Raw genomic sequence first — 25,182 nt, 5'->3', positions numbered from 1 at the left:
CTGCGCAGTCACCATTTCAGGCTCTCGGGCTCCCGGCGTCCTCGCCGCAGCTCCTGAGGTCAGTAGCAGCCACAAAGCCGCGAGGCTTAGCCCACCCAGGACTCTCCTAGAAGCAAGGACGACCCCCAAGGGGCGGGTGCCGGAAGTGGACCCCCCTCCTGCCGTCACCGCCGCTCCTGATAGGGGAGTTCTCACAGTCCCGCCCTGCTCCCCGGAAGTCGTGGCTATAAACCCCGCCTCCTGAGGGCTGAGGGAAGGAGCGGGCGCTCCCCAAAACTGCCTGAGGAGAAACGAAATGACCGTCTGGCCATGGCTGTTTCCAGGCCAGGCTTCCTCCAGGACTCAGACCTAACCCAGTCAAGGGAATACCGGCATTTCAGAGGGGTCCGAATGTGAACGGGCCGAGGGACCCGGCGGGACGGAGACCCCGCTTCCCTGTCAGTCACCAAATCTGGACGACCGGCTCCAAAGGACACAGGCACAAATGGATGATACAGTATGGAATGGGATTCGTCACTTCTGCCCTGAGAGCTTCTAAACGCCGTGGGATCTCTGGAATGAAGTCTGCCATGAATGCTTGACCCTAATGTAAGACCTAAAGTCTCACTTCCACTCCACAGAGCGTGGACAGCCAAAAGGGCCTTCACGATGCTGCGTCCTATAGCCCAACGATGGCTCCAGATGCAAGACCCAGGGCCTTACTTCCGGGAGCCTTGAACAGCCCAGAGGGCCTCCAAGATGCTGGGACCTATAGCTCAGCGAGGCCCCGGGAGCTCGACAGAGGAACGAGAGTCGCCCAGGAAGGAACACACCAGGCTCGCTGGTAAATAGACCTTTATTAGTCTGGCCAGACGGCACTCTCAGAACTGAGCAGCTCAGAGGGGCCCCACACAAGGGTTAGCACAGTTTTTTAAGGGCAAGGGAAGAGGACTGCAAGCGCAGCAAGTGGGCCAGGGGTCAGGGGGCCGGTTCTCTGCCATCTATCTAAAGGAGTCAGCTGTACGGTGCACCTGGTCTTCATCTCCAGACCTCAGGCTGTTCTGTTCTAACGAGGCCTTGAGTCGCTATCTTGTTTGCCCTTACCAGGCTTCCGTACACTGTTTTAATTGTATCTTGGAGCTGGGTAGAAAGAAATGTGTGCTGCTATGTGCTGGCTAACTAGGGGTTACATAGCGTTTATAGTCCCACATTCCCCACTGAATTTTGGGCTCAAATCAAATCTCTGATTTTACCTACATCCAGTTCTAAGTTGCACTAAAGAAACACATTGTAAAAAACAGCAAGTTATTACAATACAAAATCCCAGTGCCATCATACAGAGTATCAGTTGTTTCAACCAGGTAATGTCAGGCAACCAGCATGTTAGCCACTTAAACAAATCCCAGCCCATCTGTTCATTATGAATTTTTGTAGCTGTCTTTGAGTTTTTCTATGTCTTGTTCTATAGCTGGCCCATTGTTTGTCAAATTGAAACAGCACATATTTTTAATCTTTTCACAACCCTGGTGATGAAATAGCAGCAAATAGTCAGTTGCTGCCCTCTTGTCTAAGGTTGCCTGCCTCTGTTCTTGGAGTTCTTGATTAATCAACACCAGCGCAGCAGAGATGGTGTTTAGTCCCTTAACTACCTTGCAAGCTAGCTTTCTAACTGCCTTTTCAGCATGGATTCCAATTGCAGGCTGGCCTATTGCAGAAATAATCTTAGGAATAACCTCAGCATCTGTTAGAAGTCCCACATCATCATCGCAACCTGGTGAAGTATAGGGGGTCCACCGCTTTGTTCTGTTGGGTGGAAGGAGATCTCTCCTCTCAGGTAAGACAACTGCTAATCTGCTCAGACAAGAGCAGGCTTTAGTGAAATTTGCTGGGATGTAGTTATAAGTTATTCTTTCACATGTATAAAACCACCCCTGTGGCAATGTAATGTGACAATAGCTATAAGTGATCTTTTGTTCTCTGGGGTGCTTCATTTCATTCACCCACTTAACTTTTAGACATTGGAAAGTACAATTTTTGTACTTAGCACCTTGGGTCTCATTTGACATAACCACCCGAGGGGTATATCGCTTAATAGCATTCTTTGGTTTGCAACAGGTTGCTTGTCCCCAATTATAACTATCAGCATAGCTAAGAACGTTTTCCAGGATGTTTTTAAATATAGTATATGGTCTAGTACCTTCAAGTGGGGCACACACTGGAATCGAACAATTCCCAAGCACATAATGAAAGTTTACATCAACATTTAAACAGATTTCAGTCAAATTTAAGGACTCAGCTAGGTGCACCCAGACATTTTTAGTATGACCTAAGCTTCCTTTGGGCAGCGCTGTCACTGTCCCAGAGAAAATCACCCAGAATATGATGTATGTCCATTTGAGCGAAGTTTTACCCTCAGGTCCCCAGGTTTGCTGATAAAGCTCCATTTCTCGTGCATCTCTGGACTGCCATCAAGTCCGGGCTTGAGGTGATTTCAGTGGATCTACATTGGTGCCCGGTGACTTTCACAGCAAAAGGTGTAGACAGGATAACCGGGAAAGGCCCCTTCCACCATGGTTCCAAGGTGTTGGAATCAAACCTGCGAATATAAACCAGTTTTCCTAGCTTATAGGGCAGTGGCTGAAAGGGTTTTTCATGTGGGAGGCTCAGAGATGTTCTGACCCGGTTTTGTAACTGAGGCTGTATTTCATGTAAAGCTCTCAGAGACTTGAGCAGCCTCAGATGGGAAAACTTCTCTTTTAATTCTATATGTGAGGAAGCAGGGGAGGAGTACGCCCGTAGATGATTTGGAAAGGTAACAGGTTTAGAGGGGACTTGGGAGTACATCGGATACATAACAGAGCAAAAGGGAGAAGCTCCACCCAACTCAATTCAGTCTCCAGGCTCAATTTAGTTAGGATCTCCTTTAAAGTTCGGTTAGCCCTTTCCACCTGTCCTGAACTTTGAGGCCTGTAAGCACAATGTAAATTCCAGTTGATTCCAATAATGTGACTCATCAATTTAGATATTGTAGCCATGAAGGCTGGACCATTGTCGGACCCCAGGGCTAAGGGCAAGTCAAATCGAGGAACTATTTCAGTTAGGAGCTTTTTACTGTTACCTCAGCTGTTTCCTTTTTAGTGGGATATGCCTCTACCCACCCTGAGAATGTGTCTATGAAAACTAGTGTATATTTATAGCCATACATGCCTGTTTTTATTTCGGCGAAGTCCAGTTCCCAATGTTCTCCCGGAGTCAGTCCTCTATATCCGACCCCTGGGGGCCCAGCCACCTGATTTGCGTTTACCTTAAGGCAGGTTGGGCACCGTCTCACCCTGTCCCGAGCTTTCTGAGCTAATCTGCTGACAAAGTGGGGCTGTAGGACGGTCATCATCCTCTTTTCCCCCAGATGAGTGGATTCATGGAGCTCACTCAGCAAAGTGTCGGCCACAGCAGCGGGCAACACGATTTTTCCCTCTTCAGTTGTCCACCATGCATGCTTTCCCTTTGTCCAGTGGCTCTTGCTCATCTCTGTTATGTCTTCACCGTGTATTCAGGCCTCTCTGGGAGCAAGGGTGTCGGCAGCAGCACCAATTGTTTCCCCACTGATTTTGGGCAGCCTGCTTCCCTGCCTGGTCAGCTGCATTGTTTCCAATCGCTTCAGGACTGGATCCCTTCTGATGTCCCCAACAGTGGATGATGCCAACCTCTCTCGGTAGCCAGATGGCTTGCAGTAGAGCCAGTATCTCCATTTTATTTTTAATTTCTTTTCCCTCTGATGTCAGAAGTCCTCTATTCTGGTAAATCTCTCCATACACGCGGGTGGTAGCAAAAGCATAAGGACTGTCAGTAAAGATATTTATCCTTTTTCCTTTTCCCATTCTAGTGCTCTCGTTAAAACAATCAGTTCAGCCTTCTGTGCTGATGTCCCTTGAGGCAGCCCTTGTTCCCATACTACCTGTTGATTTTGATTTACTATTGCTGCTCCAGCATATCATACACCTTCACATATGAAACTGCTCCCATCGGTGTAGTATGTTGCCTCAGGCTGGGAAAGGGCTGGGTTTGTCAGATCTGGCCTTCCTCCCCATAGGTATTCAAGAGTCTACAGGCAATCATGGATGGACATTTGGTCGTCTGACTCAGGGAGCAAACGCAGGATTCAGGTTAGATGTTGCGGCAAATTTAATGTGTAGCTGTTCTAGCGAGAGTCCCTGGTACTGCAACAATCTAGCATTGGACAGCCACCTACTGAGTGAATTGTGCAACAGGGGCTCAATGGCATGCGGAGTGATCAAAGTTAAGTCTTGGCCGAAAGTCAGTTTGTCAGCTTCCCGAGTTAAGGCAGCAGCTGTGACCACCGTCCTTAAACAAGAGGGCCACCCTCTGGCCACTGGGTCAAGTCTTTTGGAGAGATAAGCTATAGGCCACTTCCAAGGCCCAAGGTTTGCCTGATCACTCCTTTTGCCACCCCACTTTTCTCTGCTACATACAAGGTGAAAGGTTTATTCAAATCAGGCGGGGCTAAGGCTGGTGCTATGGTACGTGCAGTCTTGAGCATCTGGAACGCTTGCTGGCAAGCCTCTGTCCATTCGAGGGGCATATTTCCCCCCGCCGTAGCCTCATGCAGGGGCTTGGCAATCTCAGCAAAACTAGGAATCCAGATTCTGCAATATCCTATGGGCCCCAGGAACTTGCACACTTGTTTCTTTGAGCTGAGTGTGGGCATCTGGAGGATCTCTGACACCCTGGATTCTGCCCACTTTCTCTTTCCATTTTCAATAATGTAGCCCAAGTAAGTTACCTTGGTCATGTAGAGCCGAGCTTTCTTCCAGGACACTCAATATCCCCGGTTTTGTAGGGCTTCCAGGAGGCCCTCGGTGGCTGCAAGACATTCCTCTTCGGTTGAAGTCACCACCAAGAGGTCATCTACATACTGGAGAACAGTTGCATAGGGGAAAGCTCTCCTTACCTCTTGGAGATCTCTGCTGAGAGCTTCCCCAAACAGGGTGGGGGAGTTCTTGAAGCCTTGTGGCAATCGAGTCCATGTCAGTTGTCCAGTAGTTCCAGTGTCCAGGTCCGTCCATTCGAAAGCAAAAAGGGGCTGGCTCACCGGTGCGAGAGGCAGGCTGAAAAATGCATCTTTGAGATCAAGGACTGAGTACCATACATGTGCAGGTGGAATGAGACTCAGCAGTGTGTAGGGGTTCGGTACCGTAAGGTGGATGGTCTCCACCCGGCTGTTTACCTCCCGCAAGTCCTGTACCGGCCTGTAGTCTGAGGTGCCAGGTTTTTTTACAGGCAACAGGGGTGTGTTCCAAGCTGACTGACATGGAACCAATATCCCGGCTTCCAGGAGCTGGTGGATGTGTTTGGATATTTTTATCTTAGCTTCCAGATGAAGTGGGTATTGTCGGACCTGGACAGGGGTGGCGGAGGCTAACAATTGGACTACTATTGGGACTTGGTATTTTGCCAGCCCTGGTAGGTTTGTTTCAGCCCATACCTGAGGAAATTTTTCCCGTAGATAGTCCCCTTTTTGCTCCGGAGGTTTTTCTTCTCCTCCGATTAGTTTGAATTCCTCTTCCAAAGGGACTGTCACCATGATAACGGGTGGCAACCTCAGTTCTAAGTTTCCCTCATTGGTTTAAAAGAAATGACAGCCCCTAATTTTCTCAATAAATCTCTCCCCAGCAAGGGCTAGGGACACTCAGGAATGACCAAGAAAGAGTGGGTTCCAGTACCTTTTCCCAGGTTTACAGGTTAGCGTTGTCCAGGGATAAGAGGCAGGTTGTCCAGTAGCTCCAGTAATGGTAGACTTCATGGAGGAAAGCGCCCCAGGAGGAGCTTTGAGGACTGAGTGGGCCGCTCCAGTGTCTACGAGAAACTCAACATCTGTTCCTCCTATTCACACACTTACCAAAGGTTCATCGGGATTAAGCGGCCATGAGCCCTGGCCCCTGCGAAAAAGACTCCTTCCTTTTTCTGTTCCAGTTTTTTTTCTTGTGCCTTTTTCTTTTTCCATTTTTCACAATCCTTCCTATAATGCCCCTTTGCAATATGCACATTGATCTCTATCCACAAGAAGCCATCTCTTTTCCCTAGTTCCCTTTTCATTTCCCTCCCCTTTGACACAAATCCTTCTTCTACTAATGCCATTACACTTGCCTTTCCCATCTTTTTAACCTTTTAACCTTCAGGTGTATCCCTTTTTGTGAACACTTTCATAGCTATGCTTATCAATTTTTCTCTATTTTCTCCCTGAAAACCCTCAGTTCTCTGCAGTTTCCTTTGAATATCTGGGGCCGACTGGGACACAAAGGCCAAATTAATCGCCCACCTGTTTGCTGGAGCGTCTGGGTCAATTGGCGTGTACGTGCGGTCCGCCTCCAGCAACCACTCTAGGAAGGCAGAGGGGGATTCCTCAGGCCCTTGAAGGACCTCGCTTACCTTGCTCAAATTAGTAGGCTTGCGAGCAGCTCCCCTAAGGCCTTCAGGAGATGCTGACGGTAGTTGTGAAGAAGCTTCCCTACCTCCCGTGGAGTTCGGTTGCCACTGGGGACGGGTGGAGGGGAGTTGTGCTTCAATTCGGGCCCGATGTTGGTCATCAGTGGGTCCCTCAGTTCCCCGCAGCACCGACCGAACAGCGTGTCCTCTGATTCTTTCTCGCTCTTCAGGTGTGAACAGAGCCTGTAAAAGTTCCTGGCAGTCATCCCAGGTGGGGTCATGGGTGTTAAACACAGAGTCAAGAAGGGAAATGAGGGCCTGCGGCTTCTCAGAGAACGGGGATTCTGGTGCTTCCAGTTATATAAATCACTTGTAGAGAAAGGAATGTACACATAGTGACCCTGTTCTGTTTCCCTCAGCGGGAGCACAGGGAGCAGATCCGGCCTCCCCGGGGGTGCCTCCTGGGGTACATAGGCAGAGCCCCCTCGGGTGCAGGAAGGAGAGGTCGTGGAATCTGGGACCTCCCCATCCTTTGGAAGGGATTGGTAAATGGACTTAACTCCCATCTCCCCAGAGGATGACTTTGCATATGGAGGGGGTCCTAACCTGGGGTCAGTAGTCTCTAAGGGGTCCGGCTCCTGGGAGAAGACCGGCCTGGGTACCTGCCACTTTAAGGACTTTATCGCATTTGGCGCCATTACCGGAATACGAGAACTGGTGCGCAGGGAGCAGCGCTGCCACCATGCCCGAGGCTTCTCACAGGCTCGGACCCAGATGTTAATATAAGGGAATTGGTCGGGGTGGCTAGGGCGTCCAGTAACCTTTGCCCATACCGCCTGGCAGAATTGTGGTTCGAAAGAACCTTCCACTGGCCAACCTACTCCGAATGCTTGCCATTCCAGTTTGCAGAGGGTTCGGGAAAACTTCATTCCATATTCATCTTCCTGCTCAGGAGAAAAAAAGTTTAAAATTAGTGAGAAAACAGTCCAACGGGGTGTTCTTGGAACTGGATCCTCCCATCTTGTCCCTAGGAATGAATGCAAGGTTAACACTCAACAGACAGGACACAGACAAAACAAACAGGCGCCACAAAAAAAAGCTTTCATTCTACTCAGAAATCCTCATCAGGGCTGGGGTCAGGGGAGGCTTCCCGGCTCATCAGCCACCTCGATCCTGACAAATAGATGGTTGCAATTGGTCGAAAGCTTTCCTCTGGAGGCTTTTCAGGTGTATGTTCGAGAATCTCTTGCCAGATCTGCTACAGAGAAATCTCAGCCAGATTTACCCTTCCCACCTGGGGATCTTGCTGGGGCCTCTAATAATGCAAGACATAAAGTCTCACTTCCACTGCACAGAGCGTGGACAGCCAAAAGGGCCTTCACGATGCTGCGTCCTATAGCCCAATGATAGCTCTGAGTGCAAGACCCAGGGCCTTACTTCCGGGAGCCTTGAACAGCCCAGAGGGCCTCCAAGATGCTGGGACCTATAGCTCAGCGAGGCCCCGGGAGCTCGACAGAGGAACGAGAGTCGCCCAGGAAGGAACACACCAGGCTCGCTGGTAAATAGACCTTTATTAGTCTGGCCAGACGACGCTCTCAGAACTGAGCAGCTTAGAGAGGCCCAGCACAGGGATCAGCACAGGTTTTTAAGGGCAAGGGAAGAGGACTGCAAGTGGGCCAGGGGCCGGGGGCCGTTCTCTGCCATCTGTCTAAAGGAGTCAGCTGTACGGTGCACCTGGTCTTCATCTCCAGACCTCAGGCTGTTCTGTTCTAACGAGGCCTTGAGTCGCTATCTTGTTTGCCCTTACCAGGCTTCCATACACTGTTTTAATCTTATCTTGGAGCTGGGTAGAAGGAAATGTGTGCTGCTATACATAGCGGTTAGAGTCCCACAATGAGAGAGCTGGTGACTGGGGACCCCAGGCAACTTCAGGGAGGAAAGTTATAGCTAGAGAGACCAAAGTGTGCTGCGGTGGATTTTTTAATCATTGTGTTCATCGTCAAGACCCACTGCATGAATCAGTCCCGTGGAGTTACCAGCACAGCTGATGAAACCCCTTGGTGGTGAAGTGTGGAGAACTTCTGGGTGCCCGGAGCTTGGGACCTCCAGATGGGACCTGGAAGGTCCATGTGTCCCCCTCACCATACCTTCCATTTAGCTGTTCCCAGGGTTATGTTTTATCACAGATTGATAATGCTGAGTAAAGTGCTGAGTCCTGCGAGTCATTTTAGTGTACTAGCCTTGTGGGAACGTGCCAGCGCAGTCCTTCAGGAGGAACTGTGGGGCCCTGGAAACACAGAATTTTGATGTCTGACCGGAGGGCTTTCTGGGATACTGAGCCCTTAAACCTTTGAAGTCGGACACCAATTCCAGGAAGTGTGAGATTTCAGAGGAATCGTTAGCTTCTGTGCGTCTGGGGAGGTGGAGCGCTGGTCGTTAATGAGGAGGGAGCATGTACACATTTGCTTCCGCGGGGCTGTGAGTAGGAACATTTTGCTTTTCTCTCCTTCCATGCACAGACAACACTGTTCCACCTCTGCGTAGTAAGGTCTCACCCCACTCCAGGCTGCCACACCACCACTCGCATGCTCTCCTCCGTCTCCTAAATCTACCTTTGTCGTCTAAAACCCATTCTCAAAGCAGCCGGAGAGAACTCTCAGCAAACAGAAACCCGATCCCATCGTGCATGGACAAAGGCACCACTGGTATAAACACTTTGGAAAAATGCTCTGCAGAATCTGTGCAAGCTGACAGAGGAATCTACTGTCACCCTGCAATTACATTCCTAGGTGCAAACATGAAAGAATCCACGATTGTCCACAAATGGAGTGTACTGGACATTCACGGTAACCCAAATGGGAAAGACCTGAAATAGGCTGAGGCATTCTCTGAAATCTATTTGGAGGAAGCCGCCACCCCACAGCTCTTACCCATCCCGAGGACATGGAGAATTGTCACCTACAGCCTGAAATGCATCATTTGTTCTTTGCAGAGCAGGAGGCGCAGCTGAACAGTGGCTTATTTGACCACAATGGGGGTGGCTGGAGAACATGGCATAGAAACGTAGAGAACCGCCAGGGGTCGTGGTGAACGCCTGTCATCCCAGCACTCGGGAGGCTGAGGCAGGAGGATCACTGTGAGTTCGAGACCAGCCTGGGCTACACAGTGAGTTACAGAGCAGTCTGAACTACATAGTGAGACCCTGTTTCAAAAAAAACCAAAAAAAAAAAAAAAAAGTAAGAAAGAAACGCAGAGAACAGATGCAAGATGAGGTTGACGGGTGACCCTCGGTTCCTATGGGAACCCTGCCCTCTCAGATCTGCTCCCAGGGGCCTGGAACTCTGGCCAGTGATAGGAGGGGCAGTTTGTAAGACCTCAATACAGACTGGGGTCATTAAACCAATGCTTTGTTGAATAGCACCTGACTTTCTTCTCTTCCTGCTAATTATGATCACATGGTCACCCCCTTAGTAGTCCCCTCTAAAAATACTTTCCAGTTCCTGACACGACCAGATAGATAATTGTCAGATATTTACATCTCATGCTTGCTCCCCTTTTTCTGCTACTGGAGATCAAACTCAAGCCTTTTGCACAGAGCCGCATCACCTAGCTTTTTTAGTTGGTATTTTGAAATAAAGTCTCACCAAGTCACTAAGTACCACAGACTGGATTCAAACTTGTGATGATCCTCCTGCCTCAGCCCCTGGAGGTGCTAGGATTACAGGTGTGCACCTCCACACCTGGCTTCCACTTCCATTTTTGTCATATGCTTAGGCTTTAAGTGCTTTCTCCCTCATTGCCTTTTTCTATAAGTCAGCAGGAGAAGCCACATAGCCAACCGAACAGTACATCTCAGATTCTCTTCTGCAAACCACTCTGCAGCTCTGCCTTCCACCATGTCCCAGTGTCCCTGGGGCTGTCGCTGTCCTAGGTTCTTGGTGTTCTGGATGAAAAAAATGAGCGGGACACACAGAAGTGGAAGTGAAAGCATAAAATTGTTAGCCATGGCACCCTCCTCAGATGGAAGAGGGCCTTTGAGAGGAGCTCATGGCCCCAAAGAAGCCAGGTGGCAGAGCCTCAGTGTGATTTTCACACTGGTGCAGCAGTGCAGTCTAATCAGGGCCAAGTCTCTTTCTGTTGGAGGAGGCATTTTTGTCCCTATAAGGACCTTTGAGGAATTGTCATGGACCCAAAACCCACGGGAGAGGGAGTCACAGTCACAGTGTCAGTGAGAATGTAATTATTATTGAGTCGGGGTCACTCGGTTGTGCAGAACATTCTACAGCGTGTGTCCCCAGGCACGGCTTAGTCGCTACCAGCGGTGCTCTTTGTGAATCCTGAAGAGCTCATCCTGGGCACCAGAAGCCTACAGCACTTGTGCCCTCTCGTCCTTCCTGACTGTGGCCTGGCTATCAGAACCCTCTGGATTTTGGAGATCCGGCCTGCTCGTCTTTCCTCTGGCCTCCCGGGTCCCTCCTACCAGGAGTTTCCCTTCTCTGCCTCCTGCCTCACCAAGACAGATACAGTTCCGTCACATTCTTTGCCATGTAATCACTGACACCGTTTTGAAGGAATAAGAAAAGTTTATTCTGAGGCCAACACGAGTGCCCCCAGACCCAAATATACAGATTCAAAATATTCTGGGTGTTCTGAAGAAAGGGGGTGTGACATTTTTCATAAGCAGAAGACAAAGTGATTGTAAATGCACACATGCAACATAGTGCATGAATTGGCAAGGGCATCACACATATGGGTGAGGGTGAATCAGAGAGACGCTGACCCCTGGGCTGAGACATCTTTGTCTTGGGCCGGTCATTGCATTAACGCAAAAGAAAAAAATGGGCTTGAATTGGCCATCCTCCTGCCTCAGCCTTGCAGAGTGGTGGGGTTTCCATGCATGCAACACGATGCCCTGCTCTTAGAAATAACTTTGGTGCCAGGTGTGGTGGTGACACCCGACATCCCAGCACTTGGGAGGCTGAGGCAGGAGGATCACTGTGAGTTTGAGGCCAGCCTGGGTTACATAGTGAGATCCTGTCTCAAAAAAACCAAAAAGGGCCAGGGATGCAGTTTAGTGGCACTACACTTGGCTGGCAAGTGTAAGGTCCTGAGTTTGATCCCCAGCACCACAACAAACAACGACAAAAACCAAACAACAAAAAAGAAAAACTAGCTGGGGGTTTAGCTCAGTGGTTCTGCCGCCTGCCTGGCAAGTGCAAGGTCCTGAGTTCGATCCTGGTACCAAAAAAAAGAAACAAACAAACAAAAAACCAAGGAAAACAAAACTTCGGAATGTTTCCATGTCTTTTGTAAAGTATCTCTTTTGTTCTTTTCAGGTGGGCAGTGCTTTTTTCTTTGAAGCATACTATTATCCCCAGTGATGTACTTGTAGAAAATATGTTTAAAAGAAACTTATGTAAGAAAAATTTAAACTTGTGCATCTGATTTATTTCACTTAATGTTGTCATTAAGGTGTGGCCATTTACCTATGAAAGCCTCAAATTCATCCTTCCTTTTTATTTTATTTGTACTGGGGCCTGAACTCAGGACCTCCTACTTGCAAAGCAGGCACCACTGAGCTAAATCCCTGGCAAATGTACCTTTCTTTATGACAGAGTAGTACTCCATTGTGCACGAATCCTGCATTTTCTTTATCTGCTAATGTGTTAGTGAGCATGGACACATAAGCTTAAGTACAGCTTAAGTACGGCTTTGAGAAGCCCAGAATATAAGTAAAAAGCAAAATGAAAGGTAGATAATAAGAAGTAGGGAGATTTTTCTTAAATGGGAAGGGGAACTAAAGATAGAGGAAGAGGGAGGGAGGAGAGGGAAAGGAAATGGGGGAAAATAATTGAATAAAAAAAGGGAGTAGATCTTTTATAACGAGGAAGGAGCCAGGAGGAGTGGGAGGGGTAGGGGAGGAGAAGTGAATTAGGGTGTGTTCTGTTCACATAACCCACTCCCAGGACCAGTGTAATCATGACGTACTACAAGCATGCACTAAAACACAGAAACACTGTACGTCAGGTCCTTGCTTGGTATCAGTGTTGTGGGTAGATCTTGAAATGTTACTTTTATTTCCCTGTCTGCTAGCAGCGGACCGGAAGCCCTGGCAACGAGGACTGCTGTCTTGTTTGATACCCTGTAGTTTTGGCCAACAGTGTAGTGGAGATATGCCCAGTGTGTCACCTAAAATTTCCTTGTGCTCTGAAGGGACACGTTTGGTCCGCAACCCAGGATGATGGTAAATGTTTCACACGCTGAGGTCTTTGTTCCTTTGTTTATCTATAACCGGCAAAGAAGCAAGTTTTTCTGGTTCCCTGGTCCCTCTTGTTTGCCAACGTGCCAAAGACTTTATGAACAAAACCTCAGCTGCCCATGAACTAGCACAAAGAATCAATAAGTGGGTCTTCTTATTAAAAATCTTCTGCGCAGCAAGAGAAACCACCAACAGTGTGAAGAGACAACCCATAACGTGGGAAAAACTTCTCACCAGCTGTTCCTCAGACAAAGGACTAGTATCTAGAATATATAAAGAACTTTTAAAAATCAGACCTCCCAAATTTAAAGACCCAGTCCAAAAGTGGGCATCTGAAAGGGACAGACATTTCTCAGACCAAGAGGTCCCTTCACTTTTTGCACTTCTAGTTGCATTGATGTGGTTTTCTCTCCTTCTAGTAGGTTGGAATATAGGCGTGTCTATCTTATTTATATTTTCAAAGAACAAACTCTTTGATTCATTAATCCTTTGTATTACATTTTTCCTTTCAACTTCATTGGTTTCAACACTGATCTTTGTAACTGTACAAGCTTTGGATTTGGATTGCTCTTGTTTTTCTAAGACCTTGAGATTCAACATTAGGTTATTTATTTGGGATTACTCTGGTTTTGGTTTTGGGGTGTTTTGTGGGTGTTTTGTGGGTTTTTTGTGGGGGTTTTTTTTTGACGGAAGGCGTTTTGGGTGGGATTGTTGTTGTTGTTGTTGTTGTTGTTGTAGTTGTTTGAGACAGGGTCTCACTATGTAGTTGAGGCTGACCTGGAACTCACTATGTAGCCCAGGCTGGTCTCGAACTCACAGCGATCCTCCTGCCTCAGCCTCCCAAGTGCTGGGATTACAGGCATACGCCATCACGCCCGGCTGAAGGAGCTGTTTTTGATGTTGACATTCACAACTGTACACGTTTTAGAACTATTGTCATCATGTCCTGATGTGTTGCCATCATTCTTCAATTCCAGGAATGTTTATTTTCCCCGATTGCTTCTGTAATATATTGATTACTGAAGAATTTGTTTGTTCATTTGCATTTTGAGGCGTGGTCTCACCGTGTACTCCAAACTGACAGGCTGGCCTCAATTCATGGCGATCCTCCTACCTTGGCCTCTCATGTGCTGGAATTACAGATGCGTACCACTATACCAGGCTCAGAATTCATTATTTAATCTACCTATGTTTGTGTAGTAAATGGAGCCTGGTGGAGGTCACAAAGAGGTTGACTGCAGTTTACAACCAAACCCAGAAACTCAGCTCACCCTTTGCGGTGCACTCGGTGTGGGAGAGCCTCGTGTTATCTAGTCAGAGACCACAGAGGCAAAAGCAGTGACTCCCAGTCCTCCATTCTTACTAACACACAACCCCAGCACCACCCAGCTCTTTCAAACATCAATGCCGGGTGACAGAGAGAAAAGAAAATAATCCCCACCATCCAACACTCAGAATTCCACCAGAATGATCTACACGCTTAGTTCAAATGTGGAGAGACCCGGTAGCTCTTGTAGGGGCTGAGCTGCACCCCTCTGTGGCCGTGACTGGGATGGTGGCTGTCAGCTGGTGCTTGAGCAGATCCCACCAGTCACCTTCTCCTCTGCTGTACCCGGGAGTGGGGCGGCTGTGGATCCAGAGGGACCCTGAAACTGCTGCTGCCCTCTGTATTTCAGCAGAGCTCCAGGGGGCATGGCTCGCCGGAGGTTTTGCCTCTCTCTGGCGACCAGCACCTTCAACTGGACCAGAGGATGAGGCTGGGTGCAGCAAGATTTCTCCGGCACCAGTCTTCCACCTTTCTGGAGGGCCTCCCTGGAACTCAGTCCCTTCCCTCTGCAGTGACCCCTGCAGCTACTTGTACCTGTCCCTCCCACCCCTCTCCAGCAGTGTGTGCCATGGCAGTCCTCTGGCTTTCTGCACTGCATATGTCAGTGCTGTGCCTTAAATCAACACCAGTTCTGAGTCTTCTCTCTGTGTTGTGTCAGTGTCGTGCTGGCCTTAGGCCCAGTGGGATCACTCCCAGCACCTCGTTCCATCGCCTGGGAAATGAGGGGTGTGGTCTCAGGCACGCCCAAGGCTCTCTCTCCACCAAGTCACAGCTGCATCTTTCCTGGATCCACCCTAATAACAGCAGCTCCTTATGCAGTAGCATCTGCACCTACTGTTATAAGTGTAAAATTTTTCCACGCCTAGAGAGGGGGTTCGCTGGCCTACATGTCAGTCATCCACAGACACCCAGATCTGTGCTTTACTAATGTAGCCATTTCTAAATGCATTCAAGATGACATATCTTGATTAATGATCACACGTTCTGTTACAATGCCTCTTCCATCACTGACCATGAAATAGAGGGATATATACAATGCACGTTTCCAAGAACATAACTAGTCTGTCCCTTTCTGGTGTATTAAAGAGCTTGTGATTTCTGCACTCTTGTACAAAGCCTGTTTGATGATGAATCCATTTCCTGTTTACATGTGGCTATATTGAAGATCTTTTCTTATGTCACGGCCTGTCTTGTAATTTCCCCCTTCATAATATACTGTCCTGAATAGAGAATTTTCAAAGTCTTTCATGTATTGTAGATAAGCTATCACTTTCTCGTTCAGACATTTTAGAGATCACTGGACATTTTTATACCTATTAAAATTGGTAAAATAGAAGCCAGGCATGGTGGTGCACACCTGTAATCCCGGCACTGAGGAGGCTGAGGCAGGAGGATCACTGTGAGTTTAAGAACAGGCTGGGCCACATAGTGAGTTCCAGGTCAGTCTCAACTACATAGTCAGACCCTGTCTCAAAAAAAAAATTGGTAAAATAGGTAAGGTATGTTTTGTTGAGTAGTTAAAGGACATGGTTTGGGTCCTGTAGAATTTTACATATCTGTGGGAGTAGTGAGATTGATGTCCAAGAACATGTGCTAGGCTTCCCCTTATTTTACTGTTCTTTCGTATTCTCCAGTGAAAATTCTATTTTTCCATTTGTGTACTAAATTATCCTTCGTGAGTTCTACTTGGTGTGTAATTAAGTTTGGTCTGTAACAAATGAAGTTCAAGCTTCTGAATGTTCACTTCTATCACAATCACAGAGGATGTGCTTGTATTCCTAACCAACAGGTAATAATAAGGGCTCTTCAGTATTATCTGTCAGAGCAGCTTAGTACAAATTCATCCCCCCAAATATATGTGTGAGGAGGTGCTGGCCAAAGAAGTGACAACCTGAGCGACAAGGAAGTGACCTTGGGAACAACAGCTCCCATGCTCCTGGAGTGCATGATTAGAACTTAGAGCAGAATTAAGAGTTACTGCCGGAGATGCTTGCCTTGCCATTGGGTTCCCGAGATATATAGGGCTTCTCTCTGTGTTCCTGATTCTCGTGTTTTGTGTCCCGTATGAGCGCTAAGTGACGTATTTAAAGATGAGTGACCAATGAGAACCTCTCCGTGCACGCAGCTTTCCCAAAGAGAGAGAAGCCCTGTGAATCTCGGGAACGTAGGAAAAGCTTCTGTAATCACCAGTCCTTTCAGAGACTGGAATGTCTCACACCGAAAAGAAACCGCACGACTGTAAGTAGTGTGAGAAAGGCTTCAGGAAATGCAGTTGCCTTCATGCACATGCAAAAAATTCACACTGAAGAGAAACCCTGTGAGTGTAAGGAATATAAGAAAGCCTGCAGATGTTCACGTTTCCTGCAAATACATAAAAGAATTCATCCTGGAGAGAAACCTTAGGAGCGTAAACAAGGTGGGAAAGCCTTCAGTGCTATGGGTAACTTTCAAGGACATGAACGAAGTCACACACGGGTGGACTGAAACTCTGTGTGTGCCAGCGGTGTGGGAAAGCCTGCAATGACTCGTCTGTTCACAAACATGAAAAGCCCCACCGTGGACAGAAACTAGACAGAAAACATGGGAAGGCCTCGTTATCAACCACGCTTCCTGGTAAATGTGAAAACGCACAGTGGGGAGAATCCCCGTCCGTGTAATGTAAGAGAGAATTTACCTCTAGTCATCTCGGATCAATTTATTAATATAAAAATCACAATATGGAAGGAAATGTTGACTAGAAAAAAGACGCAAATATTTATTTGGCCCACACGTAAGAGGGCACACTGGAACAAAACCCTGTGGATGTGAAAACACAAGAAATTTTCCAGTTATGAAGAAGAATTTCACAGCCATGTGAAAATTCCCAGTGTGGTGATGTTCTATAAATCTGAGCAATGTGAAGAGCCTGGTGGAAGGTAATTTGTCTGGACTGCTACAGAAAATGTTTAACCTTATGAGATGTTCTAAAAGGTATAAATATATTGCATTTATGGGTGGCTTTTTTCGGGGGGATGGCTCATTCTTAAAGAAGATCTCTGGATTACATAGTTCTAATTTTCTCTGTTGAAATAAACTTTCAGGAAATGTAATTCTACAAGTTTTGTTTAGACAAAAGTATATGAGTTTAATAGGTAGTGCCTTTTATGTAAATCAGATGTTTTTCTCCTTTTTTTATTTAGTTTATTAGTACATTTTAGGTATACAGTACAGTTACACTCATTATTGGGATCCTGTACCTTTACATGACAGGTCTTAGTTCTCATTTTTCCCCTTGTCCCTGCCCTCCCTTCACCCCTCCACATTTACAAACACTTCGTTTCCATTTTTTCATTCTCTCATATTTTTTTCTTTTCCCTTATTACCTTTCCCCTACCTTTCCCACTTTCCCTACACCTTTAGCCCTTTTCTTCCTATCTCACACTATTAATTATCCCGTTAGGATCTTGTGTGCTATTAGTTTTTCACACCAGAGAGACTATTCGGTATCTCCTTTTATTTTTAAGCTTGTATCCATGAGTGAATAAAAATGTCTCTAACATGCCCCTCAGCTTAATTTTTATGTAGTTTGTAAATACCTATGGTCAATGCAGCATTGAAAACATGAGTTTTCTTTTTAATTCTACTGACCTCGTGAGAGAGGCTTTTATATATTTTATGTAAAGTTTTTATACAAAATGTATTTTATGTTTTTATATTTTTTGTTCTTTGATTTATATTTTCTTCTAACAAGATTTTGGTACATGTGTTTAAACTTTGATTAGGCTTCTTCAACCAAGCAGGGATCAGAGAAATGGGTGTAGCACATTCAACACTACGGTGAGAGATTGATGAAGATTTATTTCCATATGTACATGTTTCACGAAGTCCGTGTTGTACGCACAGCATGAGTGGGTAACAGCAGGGGTGAGTGGTTATCACTGGCTCTTAAGGACCAACAGGCAGAAGTTCCCACAACCCAGTGAGACACTGGTCTTCTAGCGGGATGTAAATGCTAACTTAGGGGGAGCTGCGGCCCATGGCAGGCAGCAGCAGGAGTGCGATCCCTCAGGACAGCAGGCTGGCTGGCGGGAAAATGAGCACCAGGGCCCCACTCCCTCCGCTGGCTCTTCTATTGGCTAAAGCAGCAACAAGCCAGGGACAGCAGGAGTCTTGGTACTCCTCCGTCAGATTCCTGAGTCACTGGGCAGCCTGGGGACAGAGCCGACCCTACCGGGTGTATTTAGCCCTGGGCTGGCTCTGCTTCTTCTGAGACCAGCCAAAATCCAGGGTTTGAAAAATTATTTTGGCCTTTTAAAATTGCCAGAATGAACGGCTTCCTCTTGTAGCGCCTCCTGCAAAATGCTTCTTGAAGTTTTTACACTGCCCTGAATAATAATTGAACAACAATGACAAACAGCTGGATCATACGCGTCCTCCCTGCCCAAGGCCATGTGTGAGTAGGGCTGGAGAAGAAAAGCTTGGACCCGGCATTCAGCTGTGCGGTCAACAGCAGTTTAAGTGCACGCACTGTCCCAACTTTTTCTGAAAGCAGGAGGCATTCAGTAGGAACCATATTGGAGAATGTGACTGTTTCCTCCTTTCGTGGCGTTCTGAAGTCTCTTCCTCCCTGGAGTCGCATTCCCAAGTGTCCCCCCCCCCGTGGCCTGCCTCTGACCCCTCTCCCTCCGCCCACTGTGGCTTTCTTCACCCCCACGGGCAGCGCTCAGTCCCACCGCTCTTTCCACGGCCACTTATTAATCCTTGGTCTCAGCTGTCCGTCAGCACAGCCTTTATTCCTCTCTGAAGTTACATCTACGAATTGTTTATGACTGTAGGCTCCCTGGTGCTGAATGTTGTTTTTTTGTTTTGTTTGTTTTCTTTTCTTTTTTTAGTTTCTTTTTGCTTTGGAGTTTGTTTTTTTGTTGTTGTTGTTTTTGATACGGGGGATCGAACTCTGGTCCTTGCGCTTTCGAGGCGGGCGGCGGAACCACTGAGCCAAATCCCCCACCCTGTGCTGAATCCTTTGTGTTCGCGGCCCGGTCCCCAGCTATTGGCGTATATTTTCTGTGTGGGCAGCTGGAGACTCCCAGGACAGGCCTGGGCTGAGGCTTTCTGGGAGGAGGCCTGCGGGAGTTCCGGTCCCCAAGGCGAACTTGTCCCCCAGCGGCTCCAGGGCAGCGTGAAGTTCCGATCGTTGAATTGGGTCTCTTCCTGGGCTAGCCATAGACACCCACAATACTTTGCTCGTCAGCCTTGGGGTCAGGAGATGGGGAAGACCTGACAACGAACACTGTCCTGTACTCAGTAAATGGCGTGAGGCATGCAGCACTTTCTAGAGAACAGGCTTCCAGTTAGACGCCCGTGCCTGGCAGGGAATAGAAGTGTTCTGAGCACACTGAGTATAGGCCATGTAAACTCCATAGACCGGGGACGCTAAGCAGTTTTCAACGCAGATTCCCCAAAGGGTGGCGGCGTCAGACCCCACCGGTCTTGGCCTTGCAGGGCTGCTGGTCGTGTGGAGGCAGCGAGGACCCATCGGGTGATTTATGTGACACGGTGCAGGCAGCAGTGGCGGTGGCGGCCTCAGTTTCCCCCAGCTCTGGGGCCCTCGGCCCGCCTGTGCCCAGGACTGATGCCGCACCTGGGGGCTGTGTGCGTGGGTTCTGCTGAGCAGGGCGGGAGGGCACCAGCTGCTGCTTTCTGCCTGGCAGAGCCCCGGGTGCGTGGCCCCTGTCACCTGCGGTCTCCATCTCTCGCCGCCCGTCTGGGGCCCCCTGAGCCGGACGCCAGCCCTCCTCTCCTGCGGCTCTGCGGCTGGTCCTTGGGGGGCTGAGGCTGGAGCGCGGCCAGCTCCCCAGCCCTGGCTCCCTGCTGAGACCTGGAACTGGCCGCCTGGGGACAGCAGGCCCTGTCGGCTGACATTCCTGGTGTTCCCGGGGCTCCATCCTGTCTGCTGGGGCGCTGGCGTTTGTCGCTGGTGTGTCCCCTGGGCACCAAGCGCTGGGGCAGAACGATGGGGCCCCTGGGGCTTCGGGAAGAGCTGGGGGCGGTGTGCTGGAGCCTGGCACGGGGGCCGTGGCAATTGTGCCCCTGAATCCTGTGGGCTTCTTTCCCTTTTCCCCCTCCCTCCTCCCACCCTCCGTCTCCTCTCTCTCGTCCGCCTCCCTCACGCTACGCTCGCTTTCTGCCCCGGCCACACCCCCAGCCCTGTTTTCCTTTTCAGAACAGAGCCGCTGTTAGATCCCGCTGAACATCTCTCTCTCTGGGCTCTGAAACACAGATGAACCGTCACGGAGGATTCTCCTCACCGCCCTGACGGCTTCAGTCTCAGCGCACTGCTGGCGGCAGAAAGGCTCGATTCAGAGACCCTGGGGAAGCGATCCGAGGAGGTCTGGGGCGGTCCTGCCTGCAGAAGGACTGACAGCAGCAGCGCCGCCGCCCGGTGTGACGTGGGCACCCGTGGACTCTGGGTGGAGCGCGCCTGCCCCACAGGCTCGCCGCCCGGAGGGTTTGTGCACCTCCGCTCGCCTTATTTCCTCTCCCTCTCTCTCTCTTTCTTTCTTTCCTCTTTTCCCTCCCACTCTGCCTGGGAAGGACGCTACTGGAAATCGCTGTCTGAGCTGAACACGTACTCCTGCCTGCTGGGGTGCTCTGCGTCCGACAAGACCGCCCACCTAGGCCGGGCTCTGCCATTGGCCCAGCAGGGCTGGGGCTGGGCTGGGCTCCCTAGTGCGGGGTGGGGCCTTGGAGAGGCAGAGCCTATGGGAGGAAGTCAGGTCCCTGGGGCGTGGCCTGCAGGGAATGCTGGGTCCCCGTCCTGCCTCTGTTCCTTTGCTTCTGGGTCTCCCTGAGATGAGCGCGTTTCCTCGCTGCCTGCTCCCGCCACATAAAGTACGGTGCTGCCGCAGGCCCAGGGCAAGGCCCGAGGGACCAGTCTGAAGTCTCTGACACCAGGAACCAAGTCACCCTCCCTCCTCAGGCCCGTGTGGCTCAGGTATCGGGCACAGGGACAGAACTCGTCAGGCTTGCCGGGGTCTGTGTTTTATTCATCTTTTCAAACACTGAGTAGCTGGCTGGATGCTGTCACCTTGGGAAGTTTGTGTTAGGAGTCACCGGTGTCTGACACTGTCAGCCCTTCGGGTAATCTCTGCTCCGAGAGGACCTGGGGGTCAGAAGCCCAGCAGCTGCCCACAGATCTCACCCCTCACCCCTTGGCTACATTACATCACTCTCCCTTCCCTGAACCATTGCACATCCCGGGGACCTGCAAGAGTCAGTCAGCCTGCTCTGGAGGACCAGTTTCCCTAGTGGCTCCACACGCAGAGATGCAGGAGAAGGTAAAATAAAAACATTTACTTTGCTAGCAAATGATCAGTCTGCACCGAAAGCTGTGCTAAAGGACCGACCCTGGACTGGGTGACAGTCTGCCTTTTATAGGAGTTTTACAATCATGACCTCATTTTAGGTGATAAGACTTTCTAATTCCCACAGTTCCCATCACAAATCATGGTCGCAAGACAGTACAGTGTTAACCCAACTGTAGCAGTTTCTTTCAGGATGTTTATCTTTAGATATTTCAGCCCACAAGAGTGGGGGTCAGAGTTAGGAAAGCAGACTGGTGACAATCCTTTTATCTTATCGCTTTCACAGCCATATCATTCACAGAAAGTTCTATAGCTCAGGGACTATTATCTTTGCTTGAATATTTGTCCTCATCCTGGGATGTGGCTTAGCACCTCAGGCATCTGTTAATTTTAAACTGGGGCTATGGGCCTTTAAGCCTCAATGGAAAGTGAAACCTTGCGAGTTTTTGTTAAACAAGCAAAGCAAAGCAAATTAGAGAAATAAAAGGCTGCAGTTACCCCACCCCCCTTACTGGGGATTGAACTCTGGTCGCTGCACTTGCGAGGCAGGTGATGGAGCCACTGAGCTAAATCCCCAGCGCTATTTTATATTTTTTAATATTCTGTAGGTTTCAGACTATTTACAGAAGTTTTCTCTATCACGAGCAGGGGCGGCCAGAGCTGGAACCCAAACCAGCACTGGCGAGTTGCCCTCCTGGTCCAGGCACAAGTGTCCCCCAGACTAACGTGGCTGCCTGCTGTCGTCTCACACCCAGCGCAGCACCACACAGGTCCTGTCCTCTCCTGCCTTCTCCATCCTTGGCATCTGTTACCGGCGCAGTCCCCGAGGGTCCCCCTGAAGGGGACACAGCATCATGGGTCCTCTGCTGTGTCCCTGGGTGTTGCTGCCCTGCCCACGGCGACATCCCCACAGGCCCTGTCCCAGTGTGTCACTCCTGCACACATCCCCGCATCCCCTGGGCTGGGCCCAGCATCACCACCCCACACCATGACCTCCGCGTGCTCCGGGGGCCTTGCAGGGCCTGGCAAGGATGACACCTTCCACGTGACGGTAGCCTCAAGGGGCCAGGATGGTGAGCTGCACGGGAGTGGGGGGCGACAGCAGGAAGACCGGCGCAGGGGCTCCTTTCCCGGGAGGACCAAGGGGGCGTTCACCAGGTGGCTAAGCTGGGCAGACCGGGACTCAGAGGTAGGTCCACCTCCTAGGATCGGGATGAAGACCTGAAGATGGAACACTGTTCATATGTAGCATCAGAGAGTGTCATACTTTACATAGCACTCGTGTGTATAGCACATCCACGTGTGTGTAACGTATGTTCTGTACTGCACACCATATATTAAGTATGCACTGTGTTACATTATATGTGAACTCTGTCTACAGTGCTGGGGGCGCCCAAGGCCTGGTGCCTGCCAGACAAGTGCTCCACGCTGAGCTGTACCGCATGGCCCTCAGAAATAATATTTTGTACATCTTTGCCTGTGCTTAGAAAAGAAAGGCAGATTCTCACCTCCCTCTCCCGGAAGGCGGGGGAAGGCGGCTTCATTGCCCACCGCGCCCACCTGGGTTAGGTTCTCCCAGCTCTGTGAGGCCTGCAGGGACCCTGATCTGGTACCCCCACATCTCCTCCGGGCCACTCCAGTCTGGGGTGGGGGCACGCTGTTAATTTTCATCAGTGAGGCACAAAGGGAGGTGACAGCAGCCGTCTGACCAAGCACACTCCCGGCGTCTGCGCCCAGGGCGTGACTTCCAGCAACTCCCAGGACCAAGGTGACAGCCACCAACCCACAGGGCAAGCTCTGAGGTCCTTGGGTCCTGCAGAGCAGAGACGGGGTGAGGGGTGGGGTGAGGAAAGGCTGGGGGCTGCCAGGTCCACACAGAGCCCCCTGAGCTGGGGGAAGAGGAGCGCTGCAGTTCCCCACCCTTCCCAGGGCCGCTGCGCTTGGACCATTTGCTTCATCTGCACAGAGCTGCACTGCTGTGACCCAAACACACCAGGCCCTCAGGCAAGGACCGTGAGTGTGTGTGCGTGTGTGTGTGTGTGTGTGTGTGTGTGTGTGTCTGACTGGGCCTTCACACTGATCTCTGCCCCTGGCCTTTCTTTGTTCTTGGACATCTGCTATGAGACAGTGTCTCACTTAAGTCACTAAGTTGCCCAGACTGGGCTCTAACTTGCAATCCTCCTGCCTCAGCCTCCTGAGTGCTGGGATCACAGGTGCCTGCCTGCACCCCTGGCTCTCATCTAAATTTGAAAGAAACTAAAAGTTCTTCATGAGCCCCACCCAGTGGAGAAAGGGTTCGGCTCCATTCCAGGGAAAGACTGAGCAGACTTCCCGGGCGGCAGCCTCCCTGTCCTCTCCTTCCAGCAATGGGCTTTAGAGTTTAAACCCATGCAGCAAGGGTGAAGATGTGAAAAGGAAGTGTTGTTAGCCTGGTACACACCTGTTGTCCCAGCACTCAGGAGGCTGAGGCAGGAGGACCTCAAGTTCAAGGCCACATGAAGCAACTTAGACACTGTCTCAAAGAAAAATAAAATCCAGTAAGTCTCAGGGGCTCGGGCTGGCTGAGCAAACACAGTTCACAGGCAGCGAGGAAGGACCCCACATGTGAGAGGTGTGCGCCCCAACCTCACCCATTGTTCGTCTGGCTGTTGACTGGGGCTCCTTCAAACATCCTCTCTGAGCTGCTGCCCCAGGTTAGTGGGAGCCGGCAGCTGCGTCCGTGTCGGTTCCTCCCCTCCAGGCAAAGCCGGGCCCGGGCCCTGGAGGACCCACAGTGCCGTGTCTGCTTCCAGCAGCACTTCCCCGCCGGCCCTGCCGCGGAGGCTGTGTGCAGCCGGGAGAGGCACACGCCATTGGGGCAGAGCTTGCGGGGGTGGCTGGGCTTGTCCTGCCAGACCCCGTCCTCCCTGTGGTCCACACCGGCCTTGAACCCACAGCGCTTCCCGGGGCGGGGGTGGCGGGCCTGCGCCCCCTGCCCGCCGTGTCCTGGAGGTGGACCGCACCTCTCGCTGTCCCCGCAAGCCTCCCTCCTGGCCTCCGCTTCAGGGCCGATCAGAGCCGCTGCGATCGGCCGACCGCTGGCAGCCAAGGCTGTGGCTCACGCTTCCCGGGCCTGTGATGGTTTCTGCTTTTTCTCTGGAGAAGCATCTGTTCCGCTCACTCGCCGTCTCTTACTGGCTTATCTTTTCCGGTGTGACGCTTTTGTCAGTCCTTACGCATTCTGGACCTCAGTCCTCTGCTGGGCCTGCAGCGGTCTCCTCCCTGTGGCGTCCCCAGCCCTGGGAAGCTCCTGCTCGTGACATCGACTCAATCCACACACGCACACGCACACGCGCACCCAGCAATTCTCGAGTTAGCAATTCTCGTGCTCTGGACGGAGCCTCGAGGCCCCGCCTCCCGATGCCCAGGTCACCCGCGCCAGGTCCCTGCACAGCCCTGCTCCCCGACGTGGGACAGAGCGGTCCCCAGGCGCTGCCTGTCTTCTCGCTCACCTGGACGGTGCAGGCCACACTGTGGGCCCGAGCCCCGGCCTGGGCGCTGGGCGGGGGAACCAGTCCGCAACCTCAGGATCCGTCCCTGTGGGAGTCTCCAGCCTCTCCCTGGGGGTCACCACCTTTGTCGCAGGCCTGCTGGCCAACACCGTGCCGCCGGCCCTGACCCGCGTGGGCCCCAGGCCGCACACGGCCATGTGCTTGCTCTGGGCCACCTCTCCCTGCTGGACCTCGGCTGCCCCCGGTCACCATCGCCGAGATCTGGCTGACTTCCTGCGGGGGACACGTCCATCTCCTCCGCGGGCTGCGCGGCCCAGATGCTCCTCATGCTGCTGGGGG

The 25,182-nt window shown here is 50.5% G+C and overlaps 1 protein-coding gene across 6 annotated transcripts in view; it reads left to right on the top strand.

Moving 5' to 3' along the window:
• Nucleotides 1-699: 699 nt before the first annotated feature.
• Nucleotides 700-25,182, top strand: part of LOC104876334 (olfactory receptor 1361) — a 41,921-nt gene continuing 17,438 nt past the window's right edge. For 2 of the 6 annotated variants that reach the window (XR_004515538.1, XM_010644305.2), the window contains exon 1: nucleotides 700-1,813. The gene's annotated coding sequence lies outside the window, so the exon portion shown is untranslated. The other 4 variants (XR_004515539.1, XR_784311.2, XM_010644307.2 and 1 more) reach the window with 4 other exon arrangements.

The sequence above is a fragment of the Fukomys damarensis genome, unplaced genomic scaffold (genome assembly GCF_012274545.1).
Source record: "Fukomys damarensis isolate Sample0158 unplaced genomic scaffold, DMR_v1.0_HiC HiC_scaffold_37, whole genome shotgun sequence".
Lineage (NCBI taxonomy): Eukaryota > Metazoa > Chordata > Mammalia > Rodentia > Bathyergidae > Fukomys > Fukomys damarensis.
Note: the sequence above shows the minus strand (reverse complement) of the source record. Positions and strands in the feature narration are given on the sequence as shown.